This window comes from Ovis canadensis, chromosome 13 (genome assembly GCF_042477335.2).
Source record: "Ovis canadensis isolate MfBH-ARS-UI-01 breed Bighorn chromosome 13, ARS-UI_OviCan_v2, whole genome shotgun sequence".
Classification (NCBI taxonomy): domain Eukaryota; kingdom Metazoa; phylum Chordata; class Mammalia; order Artiodactyla; family Bovidae; genus Ovis; species Ovis canadensis.
The window spans coordinates 88,747,637-88,768,301 of record NC_091257.1 but is presented as its reverse complement, the minus strand read 5'-3'; the positions used below and the strand labels follow the sequence as shown (position 1 = coordinate 88,768,301).

Here is a 20,665-nt window from a genome sequence, read left to right as displayed (position 1 = left end):
AACTGAATTCCAGTTCTCCCAACAAGGCAGATTCCGCCTGTGGAAGAAGGGAAACCTCCAGGGGCCAGAATCACTGTTACATTAATCACACTAATCCTATCTTCTTAAATACTAACAGTGCAGTTTCTGGTAAATCAAGAAAATATAAAGGATGACAGAATGGAAGGATAAACAGAAGTCCCCACCACCCCACCCACCCTGGTTGCCTTGGTGAGAGGGTAGGATATAAGGAAACTGGTTTATGATGATTATAGTAATAATTACAATTATATAAGCCAGTATTTTAAAAATATTATTCTTAGCTGGTCACTGTATCAAGCACCTTTTGTGTATTATCTCATTTGATTGTCACTAAATCTTACAGCTGTGACTGCTCACCCAATTGTATAGATAATCTGAGGCTTGCAGAATGACATACTTTGTCTGAGGTTACAGTCAGCAGGGGACAGAGACCCAGACTGACTGGCTTTCTCCATCTGTAAAATGGAAAATCCAGATAATCCCAACTAACCTCTTGGAAAGGTTTTGTGAGGAATAACCAAAATAAACACGTGGGTAGGAGTCACCTGAGGACAAATTTTGGCTGAAATCAAAAAACACAGTATCTTCAGGCAGACCTTTTAAAGCAACAGTATGTATATTTCCCAGCTATGGAATCCTCTCTTCTCAGAAATGACCAGAGGTGGTCACGAAGGGACTTTCCTGGTGGTCCAGCGGTTAAGACTCCACGCTCCCGATGCAGGGGGCATGGGTTCAATCACTGGTCAGAGAACCAGCTCCCACATGCGGCAACTAATACCCAGCACAGCCAAATAAATAAAAGTTAAAAAATCAAGGAAAAAGCCCACAGAATCGAGAAAAAAATATTTTTTTTTTTAAAGCAGGCAAGAAAATGCCAGATGATGTCTCTTGTTGGAGACACAGCAGGACTGGAACATGGGCCCTTTGAGGCCCCTTTCCATTCTGAAAGCCCAGCACTCTTCTGGCTGACACGGGGCCAGAAAAGCTTATGGAGGGAGACACGGCTTCTAGGAATTCAAGACACAGGCCATTTGTTGCCTGCACTGTCAGTGAAGCCCAGTCAACATGACCTCAAGACAGCCCTTCCTAGAGCCTGATGTTGTCAATACACTGTTCACAGGTCTTAGGATCTGTTTCTGCTCTTCTGTTCTAAGCTACCTATATCTAAATTATTTCTTACTCTTGTTCTCACTGCCACTACCAAATTCATGGAACCCATGGTCTGGACTCTGCTCTTTGGCTCACCATGTGGCTGAGATAAAAAAAAAAAAAAACATCCTATGTTGTAATAGCTGAGAATAACTGGCCATGAGGACTCAACTCAAAAGAAAGAAGTGCCAAGCAGACAGGGCTCAGGCCGCCTCAGAACCAAACAGAGGCAATGAGAAGCAGTGTTAAGCTCACACAGGCTGATATCATTCTTTTTTTCCCCCTGAAATTGGAGTACAGTTGCTTTAGAAGGTTGTGTTAGTTTCTGCTATGCAGCAAAGCGAATCAGCTACACACACACACACACACGTGTGTGTGTGTACAGCCACTCAGTCAGTCATGTCCGACTCTGTGCGACCCCATGGACTGTAGCCCACCAGGTTCCTCTGTCCATGGGATTTTCCAGGCAAGAATACTGGAGTGGGTTGTCATCTCCTACTCCAGGGCTCTTCCCAACCCAGGGATTGAACCTGCATCTCCTGTATCATATATATATATATATATATATATCTCCTCTTTTTTGGATTTCTTTTCCATTTAGGTCATCACAGAGCATGGGATTCCCTGTGCTACACAGTAGGTTCTCACTCGTTATCTATTTTATGCACAGTAGTGTATATGTGTCAATCCCAATCTCCCAGTTCATCCCACCACCCGCCATCCCCCCACCCCAGGCGGAGAGCGTTCTAAGCAACCCTCTGGGGTCACAAGCCACAGCGCTGAAGGCTTGCTCTTGGAGCCATGTCAATAACCAAGTTAAAAACCAAGCTTCCCTCAGCTGCACGATTCCCCAGCAGAACAAGGCCGCTGTGACTCAAGACAAAGACGACATTCATCTGCCATGTGGTTTCTCAAAGCATATTAGCAGGTTGCCCGGGCAATTTTGGATACATATTTCTTTTTCCGACTGCTGTTCTTGGCCGGTTTTCTGACAGTAAAAAGTACAAGATCTCGTTATATTCCCGCGTACAAATGAATTCAGCCTTAACATACTTTAAGCCCAGCTTTACAGGAAAAATAAGAAATCTGAAACAAAAATAGTATATACCTTGTCAGGAACAATTTAGGACAGTCTTCTCACCAGGAGCTGCTCGGCGTGGTTACCCCAGTAAAGACCATTAACGTGCAACTGGTGTTTATCCTGGCTGGCTCTGGGCACTCACAAGGCACTGCAGGGTATGAGGCCAGAGTACTAATCACGGTCTCCATTCACCTTTCTTTCAGCACAGGATTATGAAAAGAAGGTCATCAAAGGAAGGTTAACAAGCACACAAGCATGGAGTTAGTCCAGGACAGAGAGATGGTGGCAAGAGATGGTGCTACAGAGAGAGTAGCATCTGAGGTTTAAAATCCTGACTTCATTCACACACTCCCAACAAAACACCACCAACAAAAAAGCAAACAGGCAGCCTCAATTCCTAAACCTCTCACTGACAAGAGAGAAAGCCTGGCTTAATAAGTTCGAATGATCTCAAAGCAACCTGTGTGCGTGCGAAGTTGCTTCAGTCTTGTCTCTGTGTGACCTCATGGACTGTACCCTGCCAGGCTCCTCTGTCCATGGGGCATGGGTTCTCCAGGCAGGAATACTGGGGTGGGTAGCCATTCCCTTCTCCAGGGAGTCTTCCCAACCCAGGGACTGAACCTGGGTCTCTTATGTCTCCTGCATTGGCAGTTGGGTTCTTTATCGCTAGCGCCACCTGGGAAGCTCCTCAAAGCAACCTAACTTCAACCAAAAAAGCTCCCAATACTGAACATCAAATGAAAGGAGAATGAGGAAGTTAATAAAAACATTATGTGGGGGAATTCCCTGGCGGTTCAGTGGCTAAGACTACATGCTCCCAAGGGGGCCTGGGTTCAAACCCTGGTCAGGGAACTAGATCCCACATGCTGTAACTGAGCGCTCACATTCTGTAACGTAGATCGACGATCCCAGGTGCTACAACTAAGACCCAGCACAACCAAATAACTAAATAAATATTTAAAAAAATAAATAAATTACAAGATGTGGTGAACTATTATATAACCATCAGAATTATAATTTTATAGATGTTTCTAATAATATGAAAAAATATCTGATATGTTAAGTGAAAAAAAATCAAGATGCCATATTATATACACAAAATGATTTCAGCTGTGTACAATATGTAAGTATAAGAAATTGAAAACGAATACATTAAAATGTGAACTGGGATTATTGTTGGGGGTGGTGGAACCATGGAAGAAATTTTCTTCCCTAAGCTTTTCAACCTCTAAACGTTATACAATGGGCATGTGTTCTTTTTACACCTTAAAGGCGGGAAAACAGCATAGCAACATCCAGAAGAGCAAACCAGCACTGAAAAAGAAGATAAGAAACAGAGTTTCTTAAGGGCTTAGTATAGGCCAGGCAACGGTCCTTAGGGCTTCACATGCATTAGCACATTCGCTTTTACAACAACCCTATGAGATGAGTGTCACTTCTATCCATATCTGATAAGGAAACTGAAGGTTACCCAGGTGGCATAACAGATGGATAAGACAGGACATGAAGCCGTACAGCATGGCTGGTGGTTTTAACCAAGACTTAAACTACCTCTCGAACACAACAGAAGAATCTGCCCTTCTGCCTGCAAGCTGGACCTAAAAACAAGCATCGATGATAAAAATCTTCTTGACACTATCATAATGGAGGAGAATGACCACAAAAGAGGAATCTGCCCAGATGCTAAGATACTTGGGTTTGAGTTTTCAAATTGGAAGAACTAAAAGCACTTTCTAATTAAAGTTTTAAAGAGAACTGATGCCGAAGAATTGATGCTTCTGAACTGTGGTGTTGGAAAAGACTCTTGAGAGTTCCTTGGACTGCAAGGACATCCAGCCAGTCCATTCTGAAGGAGATCAGCCCTGGGATTTCTTTGGAAGAAATGATGCTAAAGCTGAAACCCCAGTACTTTGGCCACCTCATGCGAGGAGTTGACTCATTGGAAAAGACTCTGATGCTGGGAGGGATTGGGGGCAGGAGGAGAAGGGGATGACAGAGGATGAGATGGCTGGATGACATCAATGACTCGATGGATGCAGGTCTGAGTGAACTCCGGGAGTTGGTGATGGACAAGGAGGCCTGGCGTGCTGCGATTCATGGGGTTGCAAAGAGTCGGACACGACTGGGCAACTGAACTGAACTGAACTGATGTGAAAGAATGAATCATCACTGTAGGTGAAAATATACCAGCACAACAAATTAAACCCACAGCTGAATTCTACAATACCAAAGAAAGCTGGGAATCACTGTCAAAAGACCTCAGGTAGCTATTCATCAAACTAATAAATAAATAAGTAAATAAAAGCATTTTAAGTCGGTGCTAGTGGTAGAGACTGGCTAGTTGGTGCTAATGTTGTGACTGTGTGGATCACAACAAACTGGAAAATTCTTCAAGAGATGGGACTACCAGACCACCTTATCTGCCTCCTGAGAAATCTGTATGCAGGTCAAGAAGCAACAGTTAGAACTGGACATGGAACCACGACTGGTTCCAAATTGGGAAAGGAGTACATAAAGGCTGTATATTGTCACTGCGCTTATTTAACTTAAGATACAGAGTATATCATAAGAAATGCTGGGCTGGATGAAGCACAAGCTGGAATCAAGATTGCTGGGAGAAATATCAATAACCTCAGATATGCAGATGACACCACCCTTATGGCAGAAAGAGAAGAGGATATGAAGAGCCTCTTGATGAAAGTGAAAGAGGAGAGTGAAAAAGCTGGCTTAAAGCTCAACATTCAGAAAACTAAGATCATGGCATCCAGTCCCATCACCTTGTGGCAAATAGATGGGGAAACAATGGAAACAAGGACAGATTTTATTTTCTTGGGCTCTAAAATCACTGCAAATGGTGACTATGGCCATGAAATTAAAAGACACTTGCTCCTTGGAAGAAAGACTATGACAAACGTAGACAGCATATTAAAAAGCAGAGACATTACTTTGCTGACAAAGTTCCATCTAGTCAAAGTTATGGTTTTTCCAGTAGTCATGTACAGATGTGAGAGTTGGACCATAAAGAAAGCTGAGCACCAAAAAATTGATGCTTCTGAACTGTGGTATTGGAGAAGACTCCTGAGAGCCCCTTGTACCACAGGGAGATCCAACCAGTCCATCCTAAAGGAAATCAGTCCTGAAGTTTCACTGGAAGGACTGATGCTGAAGCTGAAGCTCCAATACTTTGGCCCCTGATGCAAAGAACTGACTCATTGGAAAAGGCCCTGATGCTAGGGAAGACTGAAGGCAGAAGATGAAGGGGATGACAGAGGATGAGATGGTTGGATGGCATCACCGACTTGATGGATATGAGTTTGAGCAAGCTCTGGGAGTTGGTGATGAACAGGGAGGCCTGCTGTGCTGCAGTCCATGAGGTTGCAAAGAGTTCACTGAGAGACTGAACTGATAGTGGTAGAGAACCCACCTGCCATGCAGGAGACGTAAGAGATATGGGTTCAAACCCTGGGTCAGGAAGATCCTCTGGAGGAGGGCATGGCAACCCACTCCAGTGTTCTTACCTGGAAAATCCCACGGACAGAGAAACTTGGTAGGCTACAGTCTGTGGGGTCGCAAAGAGTCGGAAATGACTGAAGCGACTTAGCACACTTGAGTTATAATTACTAAGGTTTGGACAAAGAGGACCTGAATTTGCCCTCCAAATACGAAGTACCCAGCAGCAAAGGGCACTGACTCTTAAAGACTAGAGAATAGAAAGAAATTTAGGAGAAAAAGAAAAAAGCATTGTACTTGATGCCAAATTATATAACCTGCAACCAGCCTAAGAGGATCCCGACTCTTTCTTCAGCCCAGCATTGAAGGCCTTTAGTCAGAATCAATTTTGCTTGGCAAAAAAGGCATCAAGACATAGAAGTGCTTTGGATCAAATTCTGTAGAATCAGCCTCTTTGAGATACATTAAAGTTAATGCCAAAACCAATATGGTGTTCTGTTCACAGCTCCTTTCTAGAGGCTTTAAAAGCAAAAAAATATTTAAACTCAAAGTCTGAAGTAGAAACTTGCTATCTGTAAAAACGAAGCCACTTTAATAGCTATGAGACACCACTGAGATTTGGTAATTCCAAATTCACCATGTATAATAAAAATACTGGTTGTTAGGGAAATTGGCTAGCTGTTTAGAAAAATATGAAACTGGACTGCAAACTTAGTCTTCATACCAAGACACATCCTGACAAGATAAATATTGAAAAAGAAAAACATAAACATTCGAAAACAAAGTAAGGGTTAATATTTTATAATGCTGGGATCTGAAAAAGTTCTAAACATGGCATTAAATTGCAGAAACCACAAAGGAAAAGCTGCTAAATGAAAATACATAGAATTAAAAATATCTGAACAGACATCTTACATCAGGTTTTTTAAAACTAGGAAAATATCTTTATTTAAAAATTCATAAGCTCACTTGATATATGAAGAACTCTTTGGAATCAATAGAAAAATAAAAAACTCCACTGACAAATAACACGAAGTGACAATTTAGACACCAAAACAATAGGGGAATGTGCCCATCTGTATCACAATTTCAAATTTATAAAGTTTGATCCTCAAGTGTTCTACTTGTAAGAATTACTTCTAAGGACATACATATCGTGCAAAGAGGTTCATTAAAGCATGCTTAATTTCAAAAAGCCGGAAGCTACCTTGAGGTCCATGATTTAGGGATTACTTAAATCAGAGGTCACAAACGCAGCTGTTTTCAGAAGCCAGTACAGCCAAGGAAAATGACCTCAATGGGCCAATTTTAACACAAGGAAGCAGAAAGTGGTAAGATCTGGGGTGAACTGGAGAGTACAGACCCTTTTTGGTAATCCAAATGGTAAAAATTATGTGTCCACGGCCACACTGGCTCTCCCTTCCCCGGTCTCCACGGCCCCTCAGGGTTGGACGTGTGATCCACGGCACGTACGGCAGCCTGGTTGCTCTGAGACACACCCAGGAGGATCCCCTTACTGTGAATGTGGGATGCTCCTCTACCGCATCGCACCGGAGAGGCTACAAAAGAGTTCACTGATGCAACATCACTGACTCCCAGAAGCGGATAAAACCTTGAAGGTCATAGTCTACACATTTCCTTAAGGCTATGGTCAGTGCAGCCTTGTTGAACAGTCCCAGGTACAGAAGAAAGACAGGGGGAAGGGAAGGCAGGGATGGGGGGAAGGCCAGCAGTCAGGGAAGACGGCTTTCTTGTGGGATTTTCATTTTTCATAAGAACAAAATTGAGACGGGAAGAGAGGTCGTGCGAATGAAAAAAAGGCGAAGTCCTCTGAATCACATACCTTCTATGGAAGTGTCTCTAAAACTGCACATACTGATCAAATACCAGGAAATCAGGCACGATTTCTGAAAATTCTCGCACAGAGTACTGAGTTCACAGCACCACTGTTACGTGTTCCTTCAGCAATAAACTTCTGGGCAGCTGTTTGCCTCATTAACCAAGCTGGCACAGGGAAGGGCTGCCACGGCTAATATGATATGATGTGTGGTATTTTTCTCCCAAGATCTTAATTCATCCCAGGAACCGGTTTAACTAAACTCATCCCAGAACGGTTGTAGATTATAATTTCAGTCTGGGCAGCACGACAGACGCAGAAAATGTCCACCTGAATGTGGAATGGAACATTTCTTCCCAGAGAAAAGAACTTGCCACTCGGTCCTGCCCCATCTGGGATAAGAATCCTTGGGAGAGGACAGCCAATTCCTTGATTTTACTGCATTTTAAATACCACTTCCTTCAGTTCAGTTCAGTCGCGCAGTCATGTCTGACTCTTTGCGACCCCATGAACTGCAGCATGCCAGGCCTCCCTGTCCATCATCAACTCCCGGAGTTCACTCAAACTCACGTCCATCAAGTCGGTGATGCCATCCAGCCATCTCATCCACTGTCGTCCCCTTTTCCTCCTGCCCCCAATCCCTCCCAGCATCAGAGTCTTTTCCAATGAGTCAACTCTTCGCATGAGGTGGCCAAAGTACTGGAGTTTCAGCTTTAGCATCAGTTCTTGCAAAGAAATCCCAGGGCTGATCTCCTTCAGAATGGACTGGCTGGATGTCCTTGCAGTCCAAGGGACTCTCAAGAGTCTTCTCCAATGCCACAGTTCAAAAGCATCAATTCTCTGGCGCTCAGCTTTCTTCGCAGTTCAACTCTCACATCCATACATGACCACTGGAAAAATCATAGCCTTGACTAGACGGACCTTTGTTGGCAAAGTAATGTCTCTGCTTTTCAATATGCTATCTAGGTTGGTCATAACTTTCCTTGATCTGCTAAATTCCCTATGAGGCACATCAGATGGAGATGAGTGGCTGCCACGCATTAGGGAACAGTGTGGGAAGATGCGCCTGTAAAAGCCAACAGGAGAGATCCTCGCAGTGACGGAACTGTTCTTCCATCCCCGATGGATGCTCGTCTCTCGTCTGGATGGATGAATCTCGATATCCTCATTGTGAAACTGTGCTATGATTTTTCAAGATGTTACCACTGGGGAAACTGGTAGAGAGAGCCATGGTTCCCAGCCTTTTTGGCACCAGGGACTGATTTCGTGGAAGACAAGTTTTTCATGGACCAGAAGGAATGGGATATGGTTTTGGGATGATTCAGGCACATTACATTTATTGTGCACTTTATTTCTATTTTTATTATATTAACCCCACCTCAGATTATCAAACATGAGATCTCAGTGATTGGGGAGTCCTGGTATAGAGTACACAGTATCCCTCTGTATTATTTCATGCAACTGTATGTGAATCTACAGTTATCTCAAAATAGAAGTCTATATTCCTTTTTAAAAAGGGACATCCAAATCTGAAGGCTACAAAATCCTAGACTAGTCTTTACTACAATTGTGCTAAGTAAAGAGCAAATGGAAGTGATGGGTGGGTCTGTAAAGTCGATCCGAGCTTGCTCTTCCTCCAGCAGCTGCCCACCTTCTGATCTGACGTGTGCAACCTGAACTCAGCTACACGGGCCGGGGCACTTGGCAGGTGACGGATTCCAGAAATGGCTCTGGGTCTCTTTATCTCATTCATTCTCTCTCACACTCACTCACATACATACACATTCCAGTGAGCTATTTTATATGAACAACCACACCCATCCGGATTAAAACCGTCCTGACAAAGAACACCAGTGTGAGAACTTTCTAGGTCCTACAGCTTCCAGGCAGGCACAGAAAGGAAGTGATCTCATCAGAGAAGATACACAAGGTCTGTAGGAATTGGTTAAGTTTGATATTCAAACCCCACGCACAACAAAGTCTCAACAGAATTAAGCTCATTTCAGGTGTTAAGTGGGGCTTCCCTGATAGCTCAGTTGGTAAAGAATCCGCCTGCAATGCAGGAGACCCCAGTTCAACTCCTGGGTCGGGAAGATCCCCTGGAGAAGGGATAGGCTACCCACTCGTGTTCTTGGGCTTCCTTTGTGGCTCAGCTGGTAAAGAATCTGCCTGCAATGTGGGAGACCTGGGTTCAATGCCTGGGTTGGGATGATGCCCTGGAGAAAGGAAAGGCTACCCACTCCAGTATTTTGCCCTGGAGAACTCCATGGACAGTCCATGGGGTCACAAAGAGTTGGACACGACTGAGCGACTTTCACACAGATGTTAAGTAAATACTTCAAGGCAAACCCCATTTAACTAGGAGGCGGAAACTGCAGCAGCAAGGCCCTAGACAGAGCTGTGAGCTGAGTTTGGGGCTTGCCTCCTGCCTCTCTTGTCTGGGGCAACACACCTCATCGTCTTTAGCTCTTTCCCTCTGGTAGTTCATCTCTCCCACCAACATCTTACAAATCTTACTAAATGCCTACTATGTGTGAAGCACTCTTTTAAACAGTTTAAAAGCCGTTTCTAATTTAATCTTCCCAATAACCCTGAGGTAAATATGATTAGTGATTTGAGGTTAAGGGACTTGCCCAGAGCTACCGATCTCAACAATAAAGCAAGGATTGAATCCAGGTGTGTCTGGCTCTTGCTCAGTATGTTATCCTGCCTCCTGGTTCCATGCTGGTCTCTAGGGTGTCCAGAGCACCTCCCCGCATTGTAAAAAGACAGCAGGGACAAAAGCCTGACATATACTGGGCATCTTATATGCCTTACACAGGCTCTCACTTTCCAGCTCAAATAACCCCTTCGAAGGTATGCATTTTAAAGATTAGCAAACAAAGCCTGAGAGAATTTGAGGGCTCTTGAAGACTTTTTCATCTCACTTTTACGTAGCAGATGAAGAAACGAGAGCCCCAGAAAGATCAGGTGGCTCGCTGAAGGTCACAAAGGACACAAAGGTGGTTACCGTCACAGCCGAGGTCTGGCTGCCAACCCACCGCTCTCTTTCACCGCATCTAAACTCTCGCTCTGAAAGGAACCAACATTATTAATAATAGAGCAGGAATGCGAGGCACTTTGCTAGATTAGATGCTTTACGTGCTCTCTCTAACTCTGAGGGAGGGGGTTCCCAACACTGCTGTTCTAATCAGTGCTTTCTTACTAACATGGACCACAGAAGGGGACCTCGACTTAAATGTCACACATCAGTTCTACAAGGTGGTTAACATGATCCTCTACACACAGACGAATGGATATCACAGGAAGAAAATATGGAAAGACTTGGAAAATCTGTCACAGAAGGCACAAAGGGTCTCAACAATGTAATCAAACGATGCTTTCTGAGCGCCTGTATGCCCTGACGGTTTGCCAAGGGCTGGGCCCCACCGAGAAAGACAATTCAGCCCCCGAATCAATGAACACTCACCATCGGTGCATGGGTGATGCTTCTTGCTACAGAAGTGTGTTATTCTGAAAAAAAAGCAATGGTCTTGACATCAGAAAATCTAGACTGAGAGCCTAACTTCACCATCCATGAATCAGGTGCCCTGGGCGGGGGGAGGGGGAGAAAGAGGTGGGGGCACGTGAGTGAGAGTGTCTGGGCCTCTCTGTCGATGAGGGGGAAGAGCTGGCATCTTCTGGGCCGAGATGCTGTGAGAGGCGAATGGACCAAGACGCCTGAGGGACCTGACGCGGGATAAACACCCAGTAACTGCTATTATCAGTTCTTCTCAAATCCTACACTTGAAGAGAGCACATATCCCTGAGAGTGAAACTGAAAAGGAGACAAACGGGGAAACGGAGGTACTGGTCCGAGGGCACCGAGCTCAGGTGCACGAGATGAGCATGCCTTGCAGACCCACGGCCATGCTGCAACAGCGCCCACGGCAAACAGCCCGGTATTGTATATCCCTGAAAATCTGCCAAGACGGTAGTTCCTCCGTTAAGTGTTCTTATCAAAAACACAAAAACTATATAGTAAAGTAAATACAGAAGGTGGGAAGGAAAAGAAGACAAGATCATGAACAGCCAACATGATTATTGCAGTGGGAGGCACAAACTGTTGGGTGTTAAGACAGGCCACTAGGAGGTATTACACAACCTGGGGAATAAAGCCAACATTTTCTAATAACTGTAAATGGAGTGGAATCTTTAACAATTGCATTAAAATTTTTTTAATTAATAAAAAGTTAGTAAAAATATCCAGCATCTACCACTAACGTAAGAAGAGTAAATTTACAGAAAAGTTAAAACTGAAGAGATAACAAGGTTGCTGCTGCTGCTGCTAAGTCGCTTCAGTCGTGTCCGACTCTGTGCGACCCCATAGATGGCAGCGCTCCAGGCTCCCCTGTCCCTGGGATTCTCCAGGCAAGAACACTGGAGTGGGTTGCCATCTCCTTCTCCAATGCAGGAAAGTGAAAAGTGAAAGTGAAGTCACTCAGTCGTGTCTGACTCTTAGCGACCCCATGGACTGCAGCCCACCGTCCATGGGATTTTCCAGGCAAGAGTACTGGAGTGGGGTGCCATTGCCTTCTCCAGATAACAAGGTTATGAGGGAGGAAAAATTTGGAAATAAGTGCTTGAATGAGACCGAAAGGCACCAGAAGGCATATCAATTGTTTGTTGCAGCCATTAAGACTCCTCTACAATTGATACCTTTGTTTTCACAGAGGTTACATTTCATCAAAACTCAATAACAATGTCTTTTTATAGTTAGCAGGACAGTTCCTGAACAACAGCAAGATTACTGTAACACTCACAGTTACAAAGTAAATAATAAAGAACATTAAAAGAAGGTAAAAATCACACTGTTCTGACAAGGGGAATTAGTTATGTAAATAAGGAAATGCAAAGCCTGTCAATCTGCATGCACTCTGAATAAGCATGAAAAAAATTCAAGTCAATAATAAATACTCTTCTAATATTACAAAATTCCCAGTAAGATGTGATAAATCTGAAACCATTCTTCCTGGTCACTAGAACCCCCATCACGTACTATTTGAAAGAGGATTCTTTCACCTGCTTTGTAAAGTTAAGTAAGTACGTAGTATGTCATTGGGTAAAGAAGCCGCCTGCCAACACAGGAGACGCAGGTTCAGACCCCAGGTTGGGAAGATCCCCTGGTGGAGAAAATGGCACCCCACTCCAGTATTCTTGCCTGGAAAATTCTAAGGACAAAGGAGCCTGGTGGGTTACAGTCCATGGGGTCACAAAGAGTCAGACACGACTGAGCACGCACGCATGCATGTCACTGGAGCTCACAATCAGCTTGTTTTGTGTTTCCTGTAAGAAAACACCCAAGAGTAAACAGAGGCAGGAAGCAACCTGGGAGTTTTGGTTCGAGACTTGATTTTGGCATTAAGTAGGAAAGCTGTCTTTTAGCGTCTGGATTTCAGATATTCAAACTATAAAAGGGATTAAAAAAACTCGTCTTGCCCCCTCAGAGGTACCCTGTAAGAATCGCCAAGTTAAAGAGGAAAATATGAATGCACCTTTAACTGTATTACATGTTGTATTAACAAAAGTGATGATAATATTATCGTTATGAGCAACAGATGCATTCCAGAAGTCTGGGCTTAACTGCCCCTTTGGCCTTCTCTCTGGATTATCTGTTCTTATTCAAAGACCTAGTTTTTTTTTTTTTACAAAGATAAACAGTAAAGTAATAATAATAAAGGAAACACTAACAGTAATATACAATGAACCAAAAGCAAACATAAACAACCCTACAATCCTCTGCTAATAGAATTCTATCACTGTTCTAAAAATAAACGTGATTCAAAAAACCCCAACCAACAGTCATGTGGTCCTTTCTCTAAGCCTGGAGGAAAAGCAGGACAGGTGGAATTACACCTGAGTTTTACAGACTGCAAACCTGAAACACAAGCCTGAAAGAGAAAAGTCACCCATCCTACTTCCCAGCTAAAGCCAGGGCCACTCAGCCCTCTTTCTGACATACTTTGCTATTCATTCTCCTGGTCTAGGAGAGTTACAAGGCACCCTATTTTCAAGGAAACTCACTTCACATAATGTCCAACTTCCAGGCTGATGAAGTAATGGTATCAGTAATTTGACACAGCTGGCAACCTCTCTGTATCATAAGGAAATTCTTCCACCCAGGAAGCTGTGCACACAAGCAGAGAGACGGTGACATCTACTGGTGAAAGTGTGCACTGCAGTGGAAGCTGAGTGCTTCAAGATTTGAAAAAGATCGGTAATGTTAATAGGGGTGGGTACAAAGGGGTCGGAGAAGGCAATGGCACCCCACTCCAGTACTCTTGCCTGGAAAATCCCATGGACGGAGGTGCCTGGTAGGCTGCAGTCCATGGGGTCGCTAAGAGTTGGACACAACTGAGCGACTTCCCTTTCACTTTTCCCTTTCATGCACTGGAGAAGGCAATGGCAACCCACTCCAGTGTTCTTGCCTAGAGAGTCCCAGGGACGGGGGAGCCTGGTGGGCTGCTGACTATGGAGTCGCACAGAGTCGGACACGACTGAAGCAACTTAGCAGCACAAAGGGGTTATAGGGGTGGGTACAAAGCAAAAAACATATGGAATAGAGCAGTAGGGGAAAGCCAGCAAGCACTGGGATGTTCTAAAAGTGTGACTCATGACCACTTTGGGTAATCACTTTTGGTAAAAATCCTGACTCCTTTCTTTTAGACCAGTTTTAAATCAGTCTCTTCGGGAACAAGTTTTCTTTGGGAATGTATCTCTGATTTAATAATGAGAATCAGTGGCAAATCACTGGGGAAAGGTGTTTAGGTCACTGAAATTTACTCCATGGATGATGTTTCAAGAAAGGAGGGGAGAGAGGAGGGAAAGAGAAGGAAGTTAACATTTATGAAATGCCTATTGTGTTGAAGGCACTTTATAAACATTACCATGCTTAATTCTCACTCCCACATGAAAGTTATCCTATAGGTAATAGTATTATCTCCGCTTTACAGTGAGGAAACTGAGGCACAGAGAGAGGAAACTAGCCCCAAACTACTCAATAAATGGTAAAGTCAGGATTAGAAACCTAAAGGTCTGACCGTATGATCTAAACACCCCAGGCACACAAACCACCTCAACCAAAATCAACACCTACTACCCACAGGCATAATATATTTCCTTAGAAACAGACACCATTTCACATTTAAATGCAAGTGAAATCTAACACTTTTCCTGTCCAAAAACTTGGATGTCAAGAGCAATCAATAACACACAATGAGTTGTGTCTTTACAATACAATAAATTACCATTGATCAGCCTTCTCCTCGCTGAATCATCTTCTCAATGCTGTCAACACTTCCTTACACTGTCAGCTCAAAATCTCAGTAACATTAGCATCGAATTCCAATGGTGAGATGAAGACAGGAAAAGACAGGCTTTCTACTCAGAATTATTGGTGCTTGGAGAGAACATGTCATCAAAGACAAAAGATGCTCAATTCTGTTGTATTTCGCTTGAGTGATGAAAAAGCACTGGGATTTTTAAGTAAATGTGGTCACATTTGGGGAGGGAAATGATATAAGTACTACATTTCAGGGAATGAGAAAAGTCCTGCACTATCTTCCTTCTTTCAAAGGCACTAGGCTGTAAGAATAGAATCGCCAGTCTATGTCTGACGCAGGATACAGCATGCTTGGGGCTGGTGCATGGGGATGACCCACAGAGATGTTATGGGGAGGGAGGTGGGAGGGGGGTTCATGTTTGGGAACACATGTAAGAATTAAAGATTTTAAAATTTAAAAAATAAAAAAATAAAAAAAAAAAAGGCACTAGGCTACAAAAGCAAATACTACTTTCAGAATTCTAACAGACAGTGTCTCTGGATGGGGGTGAGAAAACTGGCATAAACCTTTTCCCTATCTTTCTCAACATTTCATCTCCCAGGAATATGGATTACCGACCTGCCGAGAGTCCATGTGAGAGAAAAATGGGAGAGGAAGTGGAGAACAAAGACTGAAGAAAGGATCTGACAGCTCAAAGGAAGAAGCGTGAAAAAAGATAGGTCTAGGTACACAGACCACAATTCAATGTCGTGGCTGTGGATTCAACAGAAAAAAAAAAAATTACACTTATCGCAACTGAAAATGGAAACTCTACTTTCTAGAGTAATAACTAATTCCCATTTTAAAGTATTTGGAAGCTTCTGATTGAGGACAAGTAAATGATACTAAACTAATAGTTGTTTTTCTTTTCTGACTTCAGACTTAGCAACATTAAAGTAACTGAGCAAATCTGGCTTCAGGTGTAATGAGATTCAAATTAAAGAAATTTCAGGTTCTGATTACAGCAAGTGGGAATCCCAGACCTCCAGGAATTCCTTCAGTTCTTAATACCAACCTGGCAACATTCTGGAGCATCTAACAATGTTTACTGGGACACTGATTACGCACGCTCCTGTGACACAGGTGTTATGGCTAAATTAGAATTTCATTAGTTTATATCACCAGCCCAAGAATGTAACAGAGAGAGATCGCCGAATCAGTCTACTCATTGTTAATAAAAGACAACATAACTACAAAAAAGAAAAAAAAAGTTACAGATATTTAAAGCATGTAACTTGCTTCTCAAAACTGAAAGGCTACAGCTATTAAACACCTTAAAAAACAAAGGTAGCAATTATAAAAAGTTTTGATCTCTGTTTATGAACAGGTTTACAAAGTGATCAACTTGAAAACCACTACAAACAACCTAAACATCTATCAGCAGAGGACTGGCTGGATAAACTATGGTACTTCTTCATGATATAATGCTAAAACATCAGGAAAAACGAAATAAGGACTATCCCTGTATACTGCTGTGGAGTGATTCCTAGGACATAAGAGTTTAGTGACAACAGAAAAGCAGATGACAGTGTGTATCTTTATCTAAGAATGGGATATCTTATGTGTATCTACTTAACCAAGAATGGGATATCTTAATGTGCATCTACTTATCTAAGAATGGAAGTAGAAATATCCATGTATTTGTATACTGTTGGCGAGTAATTCTGTTTTGTAGTTTGTCTTTGGAACCAATTAGTTTGTATAATTATAAGGGGAAACAATAAAAAACAATCTAAAAACAGATAGCAAATGAGAAATAGCATGAGATGCTGAGGAAAACTGAACACTGGCAGGGTATTTTATAGCTTTAAGGAATTATTGTTCTTAATTTTTAAATGTATGATGATGGTATTATGGTTATTTTTTTAAAGTGATCTTTTATAGATTCATATGGAAGTATTTAAAAATGAAATATGCCTGGAATTTGCTTCAGAATAACCATGCAGTAGGAGTGATAAGTAATAGAAGAGGAGGATTAGAGGAAATAAGAAGAGCCATGAGTTGATGGTTGTTAGTCGAGTGACAGGAGCTTCATTAGAGCCTGTCTTACCAATGGAGGCAGGAATATTTGAGGATATGCATTTTAAAAACTCATCTTGAAACAAATGGACAATAAATCCAAAGATAGAAAGTTTTAGGAGTGTTTCTTTTACTTCCATAAAATGGCAGATAAAGTTTCAAGTTGTAGATACTTGGGTTCCCAGAAAACATTAAGAAGCATCCTTGCTGCTGCTGCTGCTGCTGCTGCTGCTGCTGCTGCTAAGTCGCTTCAGTCGTGTCCAACTCTGTGCGACCCCAGAGACGGCAGCCCACCAGGCTCCCCTGTCCCTGGGATTCTCCAGGCAGGAACACTGGAGTGGGTTGCCATTTCCTTTTCCAATGCATGAAAGTGAAAAGTGAAAGTGAAGTCGCTCAGTCGTGTCTGACTCTTTGCGACCCCATGAACTGCAGCCTACCAGGCTCCTCCGTCCATGGGATTTTCCAGGCAAGAGTACTGGAGTTGGTTGCCATTGCCTTCTCCGAAGAAGCATCCTTAGGAGTATTAATTTAAACATGAGCAAAGCAAACATTTCTACCACCATATCAATCATGAATTTAAAGTATAAATAAGACAGCAATAATTCTCATCACTCACCAAATGTCTAATTTCTAAAGAGTACAGCCAAAAGCAAAAAGTGCCATCCAATAATAAATGAGTAGCTGACTACGTCCTGACAGTTCAGGAAAGCTTAATAAAAGCCCAAAGAAATCTCTACTTAACAATCTGATTTGAAGGCCTAATCCAGGAAAGAATGCTTAAGATAGTCTCATAAAATCAGAGGTTTGTGTCACCCTCCAGGGAAAAAGTCAGGGCTAAAATGTATCCTTCACTACCACAGAAAGCCATCCAAATGGTTTATAACTATGCACAGAATCCAAACAGTCGATCTTGTTCAGGTTCTGCTGATCAAATTAATTTTGAATTAACAGTCTGGTGGTTTTGTATCCTGCTGGACCCATTATCAGACAACATCAGAGGGCTGTTAGCTCTTTGTGTTGCACTGGATTCTATTTTTAATTTTCTCTGATACATCAAGGAAAAAAATCTAAGAAGGTGCTAACTATTTCCAGAAAAACAAAAAGGGGGCACACTGGGAACTAATTTACTTCACCTGAAGGGCACACCATTGCCTCGTGCCCCCTTCCTCACACACCCACACCCACGTTCCGAACACCACGACTTATGACTTCTGTCCATTCCACACCCCTTCTGCCTCCACACACACACACTTCCCACCCTCTCCGTGTGTCTCAGCCTGCAGGGCCCTCTCCCTCCTCCAGCTGCAGAATTTCTATTCATCTTTCAAAACACTTCAGATGAGATTTCTTGATGCTGTCCTTGGGGTTCTTTTTCCTGAGGTTCTTGCTCCCTCTTCTGGGCTCCTACAGCATTTTTTTATAAATACTTTATGAACAGAGTCCCTTGAACTGCAAGGAGATCCAACTAGTCCATCCTAAAGGAAATCAGTCCTGGGTGCTCACTGGAAGGACTGATGTTGAAGCTGAAACTCCAATACTTTGGCCGCCTAATGCAAAGAGCTGACTCATTTGAAAAGACCCTGCCTGATGTTGGGAAAGATTGAAGGCAGGAGGAGAATGGGATGACAGACGACGAGAGGTTGGATGGCATCACCGACTCAATGGACATGAGTTTGGGTAAACTCCGGCAGTTGGTGATGGACAGGGAGGCCTGGCGTGCTGCGGTTCATGGGGTCACAAAGTCGGACACGACTGAGCAACTGGACTGAACTGAACTATGAACAGAATTTACCAGAAGAGCCTAGAGAGAGGCCAAAAGAAGGTTAAGGGGACAGGCTCTGGAGCTGAATCCTTGCTCGGCCACTTACGATCTGTACAACTTTCATCAATGACTTATTCCCTTTAAGCCTCAGTGTTCTCATCCATAAAATGGCAATAATATTGCCTACCACCTGGAATGGTTAGGAGAACTGAGCTAATGTTTATAAAGGACCTTAGACCTATGCCTGGCACACAGTAAGTTCTCAAGGAATGTAAGCTATTATTAGCACAAGGTATTGAAATTATTTGATCACCTTTTTAAGCTACACTATGTGCTTTCTCAGGGCAATGGCTATATTTGTTGAATTAATTCAATTAACTAATGGCATTAAAGAATTATTACTGTTATTAATTTTTAAGAGTTAAGAGAATCAATTAATTCAAAGACTCTCTCTGAGGTTAACTGAAAAGTCCGTACTAACTATAAGCTAGGCGATTGCTAGGTGTTAGGAATATGAAGATAAATAAAATTCCCGGCCATCAAGGATCTTACAGTCTTGGCTACTCACACATAGAGGACTCAGTGTACACAGACTGAATGAGTATGTGGGGTCCAGTTACTATCAAGTCTTTTTTAAAAGAATAAGCCGTAAGAAATCTGGAAACACTATTTGAATAAACAGGAAACTTACCCTTAGACCTTATATACTAAGAGCTGATAATCAGCAATCTTTGCAAAGTTACTAAGATTGAAAAGTACCGTGGTTCATCTAGGTCTGTGGAAGCTCTGGCTAACTCTATTTAGACTAAAACCAGGAAGAATTTTTAAAAGACATATCTCACTCTATTTTTTAAATTTAAGCAAGCAATATGTTAATATGGCAATACATTCTCACTGTAGAAACAGTTAAAACTGAAGTTCTTCTCCTCAAATGTAGTGACTCTTACCAAGTAGTTTCATATCCTTTTCTACCTATACAGTTGCATGTGTGCATAACAGAAATATGTAGCACGGTTTGTGGTTTTCAAAAAATGTATACAAAAAATATCACACTGTTTGCATTATTCTGCATTTTATTATTACACACAAAAATTCCTATATAGACACAGGTGTCTTTCTCAGCTCTGTCCTCTGCGAGGCCTTCTCTTACACTCTCTCTTACTGTGCTCCTTTAAAACAGTAATAGCCACTGTTATCTGAACTGGTAGATTATCTGACTTCATGTCTGTTCCCCTCACCACAGTCAAGTCCAGGAGAGCCTAGGGCTGCTCTGTCTTGTTCACCCCCCTTAGTATTGAGCCTCCTTAGACGAAAATATTACAGTGTGTTTTTGGAAGGTCCATGAGCCAAACCGGGTTTAAGTCGACAGCTTTTTGTGGCTTTTACGATGGCAAATGGAAGGGTTTGAATTCTCATAAAAGCAACATTCATTTCCAAAAATGCATGTGTTTATAGACTATAAAATACAAATTTTAGAGAATATTGCATCTACAAGTACATTTTATTTATACTTTAATCACTATTATGTCTCAAAAATTAAAGGAAATCTTTGTTGTTTTTTCAGCATAGCAAACAAGGCAATTCAATTTAAAAAATGCAACAAGAATTCAGTTGCAGATGAAAATAAGTTTTTTTGTCAGTATCAAATTCTGCCACTTTTGACTGATTAAATTACTTCCCATTTGCCATGTCTGGGCAAAAAAATTCATTTCAAAATAGCAATTGCCTTCACAGGAAGAAACAGAATATCTTCTTTATAACTAAATACTGCCTGCTGGGAAATCAGAAAATCTCTGAAAGACCATTAAGGGGAACATGGCAGCTTGTCTGACACATACCCCTCTCTCTAAGCTTAGTGAGGTTACTCAGAACGCTTTCTTCACTCAATGGATTGCCTCTTTCTTCGCCAGATGTCATTTAATATTTCCTTTTCTAAACCATTTATTTATTTGGCTGCACTGGGTCTTAGTTGCGACATGTGAACT

General features: G+C 42.4%; 1 protein-coding gene across 4 annotated transcripts in view; it reads right to left on the bottom strand.

Moving 5' to 3' along the window:
* The window catches only part of STK4 (serine/threonine kinase 4), a 122,184-nt gene that overhangs the window by 45,893 nt on the left and 55,626 nt on the right, over positions 1-20,665 (bottom strand). The window lies entirely within an intron of this gene.